Consider the following 16212-nt stretch of genomic DNA (forward strand, 5'->3'; position numbering starts at 1 on the left):
TTCCGCTGCTCATCCACTAGAATTTGAATTTATTCAAACGAAATACAAATAACTCGTTTGGATTATGAGTTAGCAAAGCAATTACAAATGACTGAAAGAACAGAAATGGCTATCGATTACGTTTCCTACTACCATTCCGAAGTTTGATTTGATTATTTTATGCCATAGTACCGCAATGTCTACAATTCATATGATTTCATATAACTTCAATTGCGAATGCAAATTTCTTACTTAGCATTGCAAAAACAAGAAACAAGAAATAAATTTAAATGTGCAACAAGTTTATTTGTCAAATATAAAAAACATCATCGCTCTAGAAATAATACCCATAACCTGAAAAAATTTCAAATTACTATAATTGGAAATCGTCCCTTAATTTAAAAAATACCCATTCCGTAGTATGGCATCGGCATTCCATACCCATAATTCCAATACTGAGGACGAGGATTTGGCATTGGGTTCGGATTTGGCGAAGGATTGGCCGCAGCAAAAGCAAACAGTGCCAAAACAAACGCAATCTGTAATTTGATAATAACAATTACTTATAGACTATTACAAAATTAAAGTTCACTTACATAGAAAACGGCTTTCATAGTTAAGTAGGTTAGTAGTTTTTATGTCGGAAACTGAAATAAAACTTGCGTCTTCATTCCGATTGAACCGTGTTATATACCTATCGATTTATCATTTTCTAATTAGCTTGGCAATTACTACACGTAGTAAATTATAACTTAATGTTGTTGACGCTTAGACAAATCACGTTCAGGTAGAGATAAAAGGTAATTCCAATTTGATTATAACGTATCCAAGTAGTAAACAGATCAAAGTTGATCTTTACCTGACTAGTACTGTAATATTTTTTATTTCATACTGTCCGGTAGATGTTCGATTACACTATCATTTTGAGTCCAGTAGGTGAGTTATTACAGCATCAGAGCCGGTAAGTGTCGCTAAGCAACACTTACCGGACTGTTATTTGTATACATCAAATTTGACATCTTCACACAATTAATTAAAAACCCCAATATAAATTTGGCTGTAATTCTTTATTTCAAACATTAACATTGATTGTAATTAAACAATTTGTATTGCCCTCAACACTAACGCCTGGGTTATTACTGGATGTCGAGTTAGTAATGTTTGATTCCTTCTGCTGTAGAACTTCAATGAAATTTTCGCCGCCTTGTATCAGTTGTATCATACGGGCAATCTTAACTTTTCCTTCTACCGAGCCTTCGACGTATTTTTCTGCCGTCGATGAGCTTTTCCATGCCCCATGACGCTTTAACACCGAAACCCAGGCAAAAAAATCTCAATTCAAAAACTTACTGCATCCAAACAGTATGCCAACATGACGTTTTCCTCTACTTGTTTGGCCCCATGTTCGTTCCTCAATTGGCAAAACACTTAGTACTCTTTTTCATACCTTGCAGCCGACTTCTTAGGAACCAACTTTTCGGTTGTTTCATGAGATTTCGACAGGATTGTATCGGGAACAGTGGAACATCCCACAACGTTTATAGCGTCCATTTTGCAGTGAAAAAAATTCAATGTCAACCACATGTCAACAAACTACAAACTATAGCAACGGCCGTTACCACAGAAACAAGGTAATGCGATTTTTACAATATAATGAAATTTTGTAATCTTTGAAATGAAATAATGATACAAAACAGACTTACAGTATGAAATAAAATACGTTACGATATACGTCCGGTAGTACTTGTAACAGTACTCGTTTAAGACATTCTTGACTCGGCTCCTGACGTCGCCTCGTCCATAATGTCTAACTCGTACTGTTACAAGTAACCTACCGGACTTATAACGTAAATAACTATGTCTGACTCCCATTACAGTCCTAGTACATGCAAAATAACAATTAGATCATTCATTGAATAAGTTATTCAATCAACGATTGGATATTTATAATGCACACTATGTGGATATTTTTAAATATTAATACACCTACACAAAGGATAATGGTCTTTTAATTACTAACAATTAATGGAATACGTGTGGAAGTAATTATTCCTTTAGTTTTGCGCCAGTCATTAAAAGGTTTGTACACCTTTTCGTACCTCTTTCTTGACTTTGTGGGGAGCGAATATTGCACTACTGCTTTTGTGCCTAGTTATAAAGACTGTATAGTTGAAAAGTACAAAGCATAAACTGCAAACTGCATTAAAAATGACACTGATTGAAATCTCTATGGAAACAATTAAATAAAGTGACTTTAACATGCGTGATTAGGTATCAAAATTGCACACTTATGAATAATTTAATTTGGAAAAGTTATCTACATGTTGCGGTTTCAGGTAAAATTTTATACATAATACGTCATGAAAGGGAGTCCACCTGACTTGGAGGCATTAAAGAGATACTCGGACGCTGCGCGTCCTCGTACTTTTCAATAAGCCTCCGCCTCCGCGTCATGTAAACGACCACTTTCATGACTTATTATGTAAATAACTATTACCCGAAATCGTATTTTAAAATTTCAGTTTTCATATACCTAGTTCTTTTGATTAATGTCAGTCAGTGATGACAGGAGTTACCATAGACACATAGCAATGTGACAGGTGCGACTAGAAAGGTGACAAGTGCGACTGGTAAAGTGACAGGCGGCAGGAAAGGTAGTCTGATCTGCCTCTGCCATGGAAACTAAAATATCCTGACATAAACTAGTCATGACAATGATGGTTTCAGGACGATTTTGGGTAAAAATTAATAGTATACAGTGAATTTTTTTTAAATGCGAACATAGGCGTTTGTATGCAATGTAATTTCCCTATGTTCGATTTTTAAAAAAACACATCAATCTATTGAGTAGTTCAAATGAGTAGTAGATACAATTGACAGCTGTCACATTTTTAAAAATACCGCCGTCCAATTTAATTACGAAATCGGTTAGGTTATTGCTTAGAATGTCAAGGACACTTCAATTATTTATTGTAATTGTTTTCGTTATTTATTTTCTTATTTTCTTCATTTATGTATTGATTAAATCAAATTAGTAGAATACCAGGTGCACATGACCTACAAATAATTGAAGGTTGGTTCACAATGAATTGTGTTGTCAGCGCGTGCCATGTGAAGTCAAGTTATCGTAAGTTTAAGAAAAATGTATCCTAAAGTCGCTATGGCCTCACATGGCTTATTTAAAAAAATCTTACCGAGTGCTCTTCATCATAAAGACTATGAGTTGCTGTTCATAGTCACACAAGTTGCGCGTTTTGGGAATGTGAACCGCGCACACCTCATAGATTGATGTGTTTTTTTTTTAAATCGAACATAGGGAAATTACATTGCATGCAAACTCCTATGTTCGCATTTAAACAAAACTCACTGTATATGTAAAGTGATTCAGACAATTTTTTGAAACTATAAAAAAATTATATACCTACGTGGATTAAATACAAACTTCATTACAAGTAACAATATTGTGGACTAAAATTTAATTAATCCAGTTAAATTGTATTTTTACCAGGAAAGTTGTAGGGTAGTTTTGATTTATTTGATTGTATATGTTTTTTGGAGTGCTGAATCCGAATCCGAGGTTTGCTAACAAAATTTCATGACGCGACATTGAAAAAAATACAAAAAAAGTTGAAAAAGATATTTTTTTGGCAGTTTTGTGCTTACAACTCGCAAACTATCAACTTTTCGAAAATAACCTTCTTATCTAAAATGAAAGTACATAAAATTTCATACAGATTCCACTATCTAGTTTTTTTTCCTCGTTGAACCTTTCGGGCTCAAGCGCCAGTTGAAAATTTGCGTATTTCGGCTGTCTCCACAAATAGTTTTTTCGCACTAAAACCGTAAATTAATTTTAAGGGTTGTCAATAAGTGAATTCCTTGCATTTACCTACTATTATTTGAATTTTATATTTAAGGATGATTTTTTCTCATTTCCATAACGTTCAAGGTGTTTATTGTAATCCAGAATTGTATGAAAAGTTAATTTCTAACGAAAAACAGTAGGTAGGTATATCATGTTATTATATTATTTATAATAGGTATATAATACTTATACTGTGCTATCTAAAACTATTCCCACTCTCTTCCGAACCAGATAAAGAAATTACAAGACTCTACCGTAGCATGTTTGGATAAGTGTTGTTGAATTTGGGAAAGTGACACTGTGGTCATTATTAATTCAAAAAATTCAAATGGCGAAAGGGATATATTGATTTCCTATTCAACGGCATTATTCCTCTTGCCCCGGTGTTCTGAAGAATCACGTACTCCTACTTAAATTTGTCTGTTAACAACTGAACCAGATTTATTTCTTTTCTTTTTACATGTTGTTAACGAGCGAAAAAAGCGAGTTCACGATTTTGGACTGTCCGTCCGTCCATCTGTGTAACTTTGTGCGCTTGTGTACATGATAACTCGCAAACTCATCTGTGAAGGAGTGAGAGAGTTTTTACCAGACGGAACAGTTATAAAATCTTTTGAGAAGACCAGTAGACAATGAAAAGTACGGATACAGCCAAAATACGCCAATTCTCAACTGGCGCTTGAGCCCGAACGGTTCATCGAGGAAAAAAAATAAATAGTGCAATCTGTAGGAAATTTTTAGTACTCCATGTTGAACAGGGAAGTTATTTTCGAAAAGTTGATAGTTTTCAAGTTGTAGTAAGCACAGAACTGCCAAAAAATATCTTTTTCAACTTGTTTGTATTTTTTTCAATGTTGCGTCATGAAATTTTGTTAGCAAACCTCAGATTCGGATTCAGCACCCCAAAAAACATATAGAATCAAAGAAATCAAAACTACCCCACAACTTTCCCGCTAGATACCCGTTTGAGCACAAATGGCCTGTATTAAACGCCCTCTATTCAATTTCGTGAGCATTTTTTTGCAACATTCAACATGACCACGCTTTTGAGCTGATCATTTTATACCTATTTTACTCTAAGAATGAATGTATTGTTTTATGTAAACGTTGTAGCTCAAATCCAGAGTTTATTATCACAATTTTACTTGTCGGAGATCAAAGTCCTCGCGTGAGGTCGAAAAGACTTAGGGTACCCACTTCTGATGCCCCCACAGTCATATAAATGCGCCATTTTGTAGATGTAGGGGATACGTTCGAGTAGACCTTGCCGTCCCAACGAATATATCGATTTACTCTTTTAAGGGTGGCTTTCAAAAACTAAAACTGCTTTTAAGTAAAAGCTTACAATCCGTGGACGAGCTGAATCCAAGTGGACTCGGCCACCTCGTAATGCCTTTTCGATTCTTAGTAATTTAGCTAAACTTGAATCCTTGCGATATCAAAAGCTCCTAAATAGCATATACAATGCATACAATAAGAATTTTCACTAACAGTCGTTATTGTTTAAAAACTATCTGAATCTACGCTGTTTAAATGATTTTGCAACTCCAAAAGTCACTGCCTGAAATGCACTACCTTCCCAAAGTATCTACAACCTTTTAAAGTCTTATAAAAGCTTTAAAACTTTAAATTCTTGGAAATTCAATAGGTAACGCTATCTAAATCATTCTAAGTTTGGAAGCTCTTCAAAATTTCCGAAACTACATGAGACTTCCACATCCACAATCTTCCAAAGTATCCTGAAACCAATTACTTTTTCTTTTAAATTATCTCACACTTTTTAGTCGCCTTCGAAGCTCCTTAATATTTTTTTCATTTGGAATGGTTGGGAACTCTCTAAAACTCTTAGAAACCCTTGAAGGCTTCTTAAAATTCACGAAAGCTCGAGCAAAAAACGTCCAAAAGAACCGCCAACTCTCCTTGAAGATTTTTCTGAAAACCCCTTCGTACCTGGAAATTGTTAAGAAATTGCGTGCTATAATAAGGAACACTATTTGCGTAAATTTGAAACGTTTATCTCATGTTTTTCTCCGGTCGTAGATACGATTTATCGCTAAAAATTGATTAATTCTGTAAGCAGATGTATGTTTATTTTAACTAAAAGAATTAGGAAGTAGAATCAAAGTTGGGAGAAACGAGGGGAATGGTTTAAGAGAAGAGGGCTTTTACCGTTCGCCTTTGGCTTTTGCGCCGTCACCGCCACCACGCTCTGGCCCTTTGGTGGAGTGGGGCCCATTTGTTGGAGACATGCTTCCGGTTCTCGGATGCACTAAAAATATATATATAATATAATATAATTATAAGATTACAGAGGAACGTTTGTTAATATATTTAAATGAAGGGTAATTCTTTTAAAATTTTGGGTAAATATGCTAGAAACTTTTCATTTTTTTAAACGCATCATTCAAAATTATTGTTAACAGTAAACCAATTCTTCCATTTCCGAGCTTTAAGGAGAAAACATCATGGACCCATTGAGCCATTCCCTAACAATAATTGGTACATTGTAATAAAATTTTTCGTTGCTGTGGATGACGGAAATGTATAACAGAAAAATTTACACATCTGAAACAATATCCGCAAATTTCTACATATTTTCAATGTAATCTCGTCAAAGTTTTGTGGGTATTGACAAGAGCAGCTTCCAAATAAATAAAATGAAATATTCATGTAGTCGATTGCGAATTTCGGTTTATTCATACGTGGGGCGTATATTGATTGGATGCACATGCAATTTTGAAAACGATTGATGTTCATAACGTGCAGACATAAAACCAGACGATTTGTATAAAATATTAGAAAAAAAGTTGGTAAGCTGAAAAGCATTACATCGTACGGGCGCAGTAGATTTTTCAAATGAACAACGCGTATTTGTTTTGTACGGTTGGTATGAATACAAAAACGCAGCCTGCGATAAATCAGGCACGATACCGCACTCTACTAAATCATATCGAGTTTGAACCCCTAAAATAAATCTTTTTTACTTAACAGTAGTTATAAAAGCAACTTGCAATTTAGTATCCACACGCCTTAACTGTTAGCAAACAAAGTACCGTGAAATGACCTCGCAGTATAAAAGCTCGAAAAGCTTTCTCGTACTTTATGTGTGTCACCCGGTTCAGCAGAGTTTAGACGGACTTTGCTGGATAAGTGAGCGCTTAACATTCAACGTGACCACTCTTCTCTCCACGGTTGTCCCTCGCCCATGTGGTGAGAGATAATTAAAAAAACAGCCTCTTCTTCTTCTGTCAACACAATTTCCATAGAATTAAAAGGTACGGGGCGACGCGAAAACGTGACAGTATCTATAATCATAAAAAGGAACTGGACATTCAGAGCTAGCCGTTTGAATGCTTTTGTATTCGACATTTGAATTATATGAATAGCTAATGTAATAAGAAAATGCCACAGCGAAAGCATCGAATCGTGAAGAACGTGAGTTCCTCGGAATTTTTATAATAAGATTACAAGTTTCCAGAGCTATTTGCAGATTTAATCATGCGAAATATTTTATGTAAAATCGTGATATTGTCAACATAGCGAGCGAAGAATGTTTCTTTCTTTACGCATAAAAGTAAATTGTTGTGTGAGAGCACAAATTGAGTGAGTGTTAACCGCATTGTGTATCCGAAAGTGATGGTTTCCTAAGGTAACGTATATATGAAGAATACTGGATGCACACACGCCCTCCCGAATTGCGAAACATCTTATTGATTTGTTGAGTGCTTTTTGTTTAAATATTACATCTGCAGACGGAATTTAATCCCGACGGTATTCAGGAAAGTCGAAGTGGAAATGCGATATTCATAGGGGGTTTAAAGTTTCGAGGTTATTAAATATATATAAAAGACAGAAATCCATTTTAAATCAAAGAAGTGTGAGTGAGTAATTGACAAATATTTTGTTTTCTGCGATATTCAAATTTTTTTAGAAGCGTCTCGATTTCGCCGAGAATATGGACTCAAGCTGTAACAACAAAAGGAATAATTTAAATGCAAATAGGTATCCAGCTATTCCATGACTTACACTAAACCATCGTTGGATATTATCACTTCGGTAGTTAAAAGTCACGAAGCACCCGTTTTCCACATTGAGGTTACCAGTTTTGGTGATCACTGTTTCAGCTGCCGCACCGTTACCATAAACAAAAGCTGTTATTAATTCACCGTTTGAAACCGTTCCATCAAAATATTTCAATTGTTTATGTTGTGTCAGAAAGGGCTTGTCATTTAGAAGACGAGGGCAAATTAATATTTTAGAATTTCAGCTTCCTTAAGCAATTATTAGAAGTTTTTTGTTTCCTGTAGTAAATTAAAACTGCAAGGCCATTCAGGCTTATTGCACTACAGATTTTATAATTTTAATCCAGCCAATTAAGTAAGTGCAATTAACAGCAGCTAAATAAATGTGTGCTGTAAACTAATCAGAATAAGTCGTAAGGCGTCTCAAAAGAAGCGCCCTTAATTAATTTCAATGTTAAGACTGAGACAATTTTCTTTCCGGGGGGAAAAAAGGCAGTGTATAACCTTCCTTTTTTTACCAAAAATCGACTACACCAAAATTTCTCGGGAAAACACTTTTTCGTATTAATTTTGGTGCGTAGAATCCAAAACAATTCGTACTTTTTCGATTAGACCTCTCAATCAAAAGTTATAGACTAGAAACCAATTTCGAACGAAAATTCAAAAGGCTGTAACTTGAACTAGTAGCCCAATCTTGGAACTAATTAAAATTATGGATTATACAGACCACATTCTATAAGAAAATGTTTTTTTCCCGGTCGATCTGAGACAATTTTTTTTCGGGGCAAAAGAAAAGGCAACCTTCCTTTTTTACCAAAAATCGACTACACCAAAATTTATCGGGAAAAGACTTTTTCGTATTAATTTTGGTGCGTAGAATCCAAAACAATTCGTACCTTTTCGATAGACTTCTCAATCAAAAGTTATGGACTAGAAACGAATTTCGAAAGAAAATTCAAAAGGCTGTAACTTTTGAACTAGTAGCCCAATCTTGGAACTGTTTGAAATTATGAATTCTACAGGCCACATTCTATAAGAAAATGTTTTTTCCCGGTCGATCTGAGTTAAGACAAATAACCTATTTTTAGGACGCGGGCAGCTCAATTAATTAAAGAAGTCTTAATTTTTGGATGAACTTAACGGAATACGCTTTGTCGATTGGGAATACCATTACGTAGCCGAATTTTCAGATGTTGATAGTGGTATCAAATCATGATACAATGTTAAAATGGAGATGTATTTTAATTTCCCTTCGGAACTAAATGTAGTATTATGAGTGACACAAAAACAGCTGATTTCATTAGGTTTGCTAACTCGTTAAAATTACAAAGTAATTAATATCAAACTATAAAGTACGAGGTGAGAAACCTAGTGTACACACTTTTTTCCAATATCTTATTAAATAGAATCGCTCAGTTTTGTAAATGAGGCGGCACCGAAACTAATTACTCTATAACACTAACAGGTCTAACAGAATGTTCTATTTCACTATTACGTAAACGATCAAATTATTTACAGAAACATATGGTAAAGTCGTGATTAAGTTCCGACATTTTACAATTTCGCCCCTAAAATTATGTCGGAAAAAGGGTCGAACACTTTGCGGGCATATGTTGCATCTGAAAGCTCTTTACGACTAATCGATCTGAGTATGTTGTATAATCACTTTTACCCTAATTCGGTCACGTCATGAGCAGTTGGCTGAAAATTTTACTTCGAAGGATGTCGCATGTAAATTTTAAAGTATCGAATGCGACTACTTAATTATACACTTTTCTATGTTGCCTTACACCTTTCCTTTGATGCGCACTGCTGATGATAGCTTTGCGACCGAAACTGTTTTAACTACGATTCTTTGTTCCTTTATGTGAAAGTATTCGTAAGGGTGCGTTACAAATCCTGAAAAAAATGATCAACTAATTGCAATGATATTGATAGTATGACAACAACTGAAAATGTCTTACAGATTTTGAAAAATACATTATCAATCTTCCCCCCATAAAGCAAACAACACGATGCTTGACCTTTTTTCAGCAAAGACCCATAAACAATTAGATAGTAAACGTAACAGTTAATTAGTGTAGGAAAATACAGGTTGAAATTATATGCTTACTTAACCTAAGGTAGCGGCTCCCTTATTAATAATGACCGAGCCACCCTAATGGCCCGCATATAATTAAGTAAGACAATATTTATTATTGCCCCCCTCCACGAATCCTTTATCTCTTTCGGCTTTAAAGAAATCATTGACGATTCCAATTTTCGTTCTTAGAAAGAAATACGCTGCGAGAATTGCTAAAGTCTAACCGCCTTTTTCCTTTTTGTTTCAGGTAAGGGCCGTTATCAATCTTTTGTAAGTACAATTACCATTACACATTTTGCACACGTATTTTATATAAGAAGTAAATGGAGTAACTCTAAAATAACGATACTGCAAGCTGCGCAACACATTCCATTTTTATTGCTTTCGTGAGTTTTCCAGACCAGCTGCTCTTCTAGGATTCTGTGTTTGATGTGAAAAACACGACCTAAAAAATGAGCTGGTCGATTACGCACGGACATGGTGTTTACTAAATTGAGTCACTTTTTGCTTACATGCAGAGACAAACTTTATTCAGTTCCGCCGCTCCTTCCTTTTTTCACTAAATTGGATTTCTTTTACTTTCCATGTTAAATTAAAATTGAATTTTGTTCCTCTTGTATTAGTTTAGCGTTCGTTTTTTCATTAAATTCAATTTCCGTCTGCAAGTGGATTGCGGTAATTTTATGAGAAGCTTTTGTCGATATGATATGAATTAGAAACTTGCAGCGAAATTGGATTGACCCGTAAGAATGTGCGAAAAAGGAGACGCCAGTTGGATCTCAACAGCTTCTGTAAAAGTTTGGACGACTCTTTGAATTGCTTGCGCCTTTTGATTTCCACTATTTACTCTCTAACTGTTTTTAAACAATGCAAGCGGAATTATATTGTTCGCAACAAAATTATTTTATGAAGTTATAACACACTTAAAGTAGTACTTTCTGCAACTACTCGAAATATAGTTTCAAGTTATGGCATTTTATTGTCTCACACTTTGCGCATAAAAATAAAATTTAAAATTCATGGGCGCATAAAAAATAAGGTCTGCGTTTTAGTCGGTATTTTATTTGTTTAGTGAGATGGTCCTCTTACGCTTCGTCTTTTATACGTTGCGGAAATTCGCCTCATTACCCTAAATGCATGCCCGTTTTTTAGCACTTTTCTTCTTCCTAACGTGGAAGACACTTACCGCTTTTATTTTATATGTCAGCCGAAGTAACAAGGTGCCACTTTATATTGGACAATAAAAATCTACCGCTTACCGCCCGATGGTAATACGTTGCGTTTACTAATCTTGTACCTACTTTAAAATTTAAATAAACTTCACGCTACATGAAATAAAGCATTTAATCTTTAAATAAAACTGTTTGATACAACTCCACGGGCGCTTGCCTGATAACTTGTATGCGGTTTACGTATTGTATTTTCACGTGTTGTAGGAAAATGAATTTTAATTGCGTATTATTTCTGGAAACATGCAAGATCGAGTGCATGCTTTTCATTTGTGCTTTTAAATTCATGACTTGGGTTGCATTACTATAAAGATCAACCTGTCTCCAATATGTGCAAAATGATTCCTTGTTTCTTAGCCCTGGAAACTAAATTAAATTTTCTATTTTCCGGGAAATTTGTCCGGTATTACCAAAGTTTGTTTGTGTCTGTTCAGGTAATATAAAAAAATGAAAACAAAATCGGCAGATTTTTGTTTTTCTGGCATATCTTTGGAAGCAATCGGAATTTTCCGATTTTCTTTACACACTGTTCAATCACCTTTTGCTTCGTAATGACGTAACTTAACAATAATATTCATACAATTTGTTTTCGTACAGGAAATTGAAAATTACATGGCACCATTCGGTTTCTTCAAAAGTTACAGCCTTTTGAATTTTCTTTCGAAATTGGTTTCTAGTCTATAACTTTTGATTGAGAAGTCTAATCGAAAAAGTACGAATTGTTTTGGATTCTACGCCCAAAAATTAATAAGAAAAAGTGTTTTCCCGAGAAATTTTGGTGTAGTCGATTTTTGGTAAAAAAGGAAGGTTATACACTGCCTTTTTTTGAGCCCCGAAAAAAAATTGTCTCAGATCGACCCGGAAAAAAAATTTTCTTATAGAATGTGGCCTGTAGAATCCATAATTTCAAACAGTTCCAAGATTGGGCTACTAGTTCAAAAGTTAAAGCCCTTTGAATTTTCTTTCGAAATTGGTTTCTAGTCTATAACTTTTGATTGAGAAGTCTGATCGAAAAAGTACGAATTGTTTTGGATTCTACGCACCAAAATTAATAAGAAAAGTGTTTTCCCGAGAAATTTTGGTGTAGTCGATTTTTGGTAAAAAAGGAAGGTTATACACTGCCTTTTTTTGAGCCCCGAAAAAAAAATTGTCTCAGATCGACCGGGAAAAACATTTTCTTATAGAATGTGCTCTGTAGAATCCATAATTTCAAACAGTTCGAAGATTGGGCTACTAGTTCAAAAGTTACAGCCCTTTGAATTTTCTTTCGAAATTGGTTTCTAGTCTATAACTTTTGATTGAGAAGTCTGATCGAAAAAGTACGAATTGTTTGGATTCTACGCACCAAAATTAATAAGAAAAAGTGTTTTCCCGAGAAATTTTGGTGTAGTCGATTTTTGGTAAAAAGGAAGGTTATACACTGCCTTTTTTTGAGCCCCGAAAAAAAAATTGTCTCAGATCGACCGGGAAAAAACATTTTCTTATAGAATGTGGCCTGTAGAATCCATAACTTTAAACAGTTCCAAGATTGGGTTACTAGTTCAAAAGTTACAGCCTTTTGAATTTTCTTTCGAAATTGGTTTCTAGTCTATAACTTTTGATTGAGAAGTATAGTCGAAAAAGTACGAATTGTATTGGATTCTACGCATGGGTCAATTTCGCTACAACATGAATAAGATGTTAAAGAGGCAATTGTAAGTCTAAAAAATATATTTCATGAGAACATTCATATTGCTCCAAAGAGACTAAACGCATCTTGAACTTATTAAGTCACTTTAATATTATAGGTATAATCGAGGGTATATTACAGTTAGTTTACTGAATTTTTTTTATGATATGGCCTGTGGCTGTAAGAAGAACCGTTTCTTAATAAAGCCCATGAAAGGAAAAAGCAAGTGATCTAATGGCGACCTAGGTGTTCAAAATGGTCTCCGTTATTTAGGATGCACATCTGAATACGGTGATAAGTTGGCAGTCTCAATTTCAGCTCTTGGGATGTTCAAAATGGCATTCCTAATTCTTGCGATCATATCCGCGCGGGAAGTTGTTGCAAAGACTATATCCTTAATCCTCCCCCAGAGATAAAAATCAAGGCAGGTTAAATCGGGAGACCTAGAAATATTCATTAAGTTTTAATAGGTGCACAATTATGAACAGAATCATTCCAAAAGGCAACATCTAAAGATTCTTGTGTTAAATACTTGCCTTGGAGGCCAAGTGAATAGGCTTCCTCTTCCGATCCAACGGTCATGGAAGGTGGCATCTAAATACTGGTGAACAGCAAGAGCATAATAGGCGGGACAACCATCATGCTGGAAAAACATATTTTGGCCGACGTCCAGCGGAATATCTTCCATTAAATTGGAAGAATATTTTCTAAGAAATGTAGGTATGTTCGACCATTTTTTAATGCGCCGTCCAAAATAAATGGACCAACAACCCGCCACCCAATTATCCCATACCAAACATTTACACTATATCTCCCTTGATGCTGGACTTCTCCAAGCCAGTGCGGATTATTTCGGGCCCAAAAGTGCATATTATGTAAGTTGAATTGCCCATCGCTTACGTTGTTTATTAGAAACAGTGAAAATGGGAAAAATGTTAGCAAAACTAGCAACTTAAAATGAAGTTCGAAATGGAGCCCTTCCTGTTGGCGGCATAATCTTAATCTGAACTTTTTTTTTGGTATCACAAAAATACTTTAGAAACATGACTACTGTAATTGTGGCCAATTTTGCTACTACATTTTTTATATATCTTTTACGATACAGGAATAATCCGATAGGTATAGATGCTGCACCCTGTATTTTAACGTTAGTCTCGTCAAGTTATCCTGACAGGATTTCCACCACTTGGAAGATTTCAGCTTCCGACTTTGACCCACGAAATGAAAACGAAGTTCCCTTTTGTTTGACTTCTAAACAACATGATTTACTATTGTTTACAGCGAATCAATTACACTTAATGATTTTCTCATCCGGAACGGAGAAAATAGAAAAATTGCCCCCGAAAGGTATAAAACATTCTAAAATCTACAAAGAAAGACATCCCTCTAATGTAAAGGTTGAGGTTTATTTTAGGTAATTTAGTGAAGATTTGTTTGGACAATTAATCGATATGCTAGTAAGACATTTTCCCGAAAACAAACGTTGTTTTCTTGTGGTAATTCGGAAATTTTTCCTTTTTAGGTTTTCGGCTTTATTGACATCAAGGATATTTCCAGTTCTTTTATCGCGCTTTGATCTTAATACTTCACTGCCAATTTCCATTATACTCGTATACATAATGATGCGTGTGTCTACATACAAAATTCAGAACGAAGGTATATATGTATAGCGTAATGTACATTTCATTAAATGAGCCACGATACCAATAATTTCTATGGCAGTATTTCCATTGTAACATTTCCAGATTTAAAGTTGTTGGCGTGCCATCTTGAGACATACGGAGATTTAATCATTCTGAGCCATCAGTCCTTTTAGCTTAGGAGATTAGATTTAAAATTCCATCACGGTGCCCTTGAGTGTCTAAAATGCTTCTTATATGCACCGTATCAGCGGAGTTTTGTTTTTTAATTTATTTGCAAAAAAATTGGGACCTGTAGGCAGGTGCCAAGTTCCAACACAATTTATGGATACACTCAAGGAATTGATTAGGTCTGGTACTATAGTTTGGATTTTTCGTGGTTAACAGATTAAGATATGAACAAAAGTATCTATGTAAATTAACAGGGCAGGACCTAATATAAATTCGAGTTCGTATGTTACGAAATTGATCTAAAATTGCATCAACAGAAAACATTTGCAGCTACTTACGTACGTTATGAAGTAGAATAAGAAATATTTGGAAAGTTCAAATCTGATATAAACCAAATATTGAAATAAATCAAAATATAAGCATAGAAATTCTGTCATCCTGTCAGACAGTGTATAGATCGTAATATGAAGCTGTCAAAAGAATTTATAAAGAGTTCACAATTTAAATATAGAAACATCTCTGGAAAGAACATCGAAAGTAAACGTGAAAAGAAAATTTCACTTGACCTAAGAGAAAAAGAGCGTCTTGTACTTTTGTACATTTAATTAAATAAGAGTCTTATTTTTTGGCGTTCATAGCGCACTTTCTAACTTTTATTTTGTCTATAAACTAGTACCCTGCCACAACGTCAACGCGCTTAAGATAAACAATAGTGATACCTTCGAGGAAAATTCGTTTTCAAAATTATATCGTAAAGGCGATTATTGATTTGTTCGTAGACTTCCACCGAGTTATGGACACTGGGCCTGGATCACTTACCTTCATGGATATTAAATGGGTCATTTGCACCTTTAAAATGTTTTTCATAATGGTAACGCCATTGTTGTTAATGATGGTGAGACAATTTTGCCTCACAAAAAAGTTACCCGATAGCGGACCCAAATTTTACTGTAGTTTTCGTTTAAAATCGTTCTAATTCTGTATTTCCAAAAAACAGGTGTAAAAAACGTAGATAATTTACCAATTTACCAGTACGTACAGAGAAACACCCGTACCTTGGGCAAGCATCCAATAAAAACACAGGAAAATTAGAAATGAAGTCGTTGTAAATGAAACACACGGAAATTATTGTGAAAATTACAAAAGTGCGATTTAATCTTAACACACAAAAAGAAAATGGTACAAAAACATAAACAATTATTACAAATAGACTAAAATTATGACTTAACTACTTACGGGAATTGCAATATCCAATCAAAAGGTATCCGTGCACAGTTCACAAAAATTAAAATTTTCAATTAACACAAATGACACTTTAGTACACTAGCGACAACGGGTAATCGCAGCATCTTCTCTTCGGGTAGACAAGGACGTTCACAATAAAACTCAACTTTAAACTGAGTCACGTTGAAAACAAACTTAGTAAGCGCCGACAAACACCTCTCCTTGCACCACCTTTCAAGACTTTGATGACTTTACCACAATCCTCCAGCCGGTAACACCTAAAAAACTTCCGTGTTGTACATCCTATGCACGAACAAACGTAGAAAAGTA

At 34.8% G+C, this 16212-nt stretch overlaps 1 long non-coding RNA gene across 1 annotated transcript; it reads right to left on the reverse strand.

Annotated features, from left to right (window-relative positions):
• Positions 1–260: 260 nt before the first annotated feature.
• On the reverse strand, positions 261–638 carry LOC116182920. Its single transcript, XR_004147649.1, has 3 exons — positions 576–638; positions 389–518; positions 261–333 (listed from the first exon to the last, which is right to left on the reverse strand). It is a non-coding gene; the product is annotated as an uncharacterized LOC116182920 (long non-coding RNA).
• Positions 639–16212: the final 15574 nt, after the last annotated feature.

This window comes from Photinus pyralis, unplaced genomic scaffold (genome assembly GCF_008802855.1).
Source record: "Photinus pyralis isolate 1611_PpyrPB1 unplaced genomic scaffold, Ppyr1.3 Ppyr1.4_unclustered_Scaffold8078, whole genome shotgun sequence".
In the NCBI taxonomy this organism is placed as follows: Eukaryota; Metazoa; Arthropoda; class Insecta; order Coleoptera; family Lampyridae; genus Photinus; species Photinus pyralis.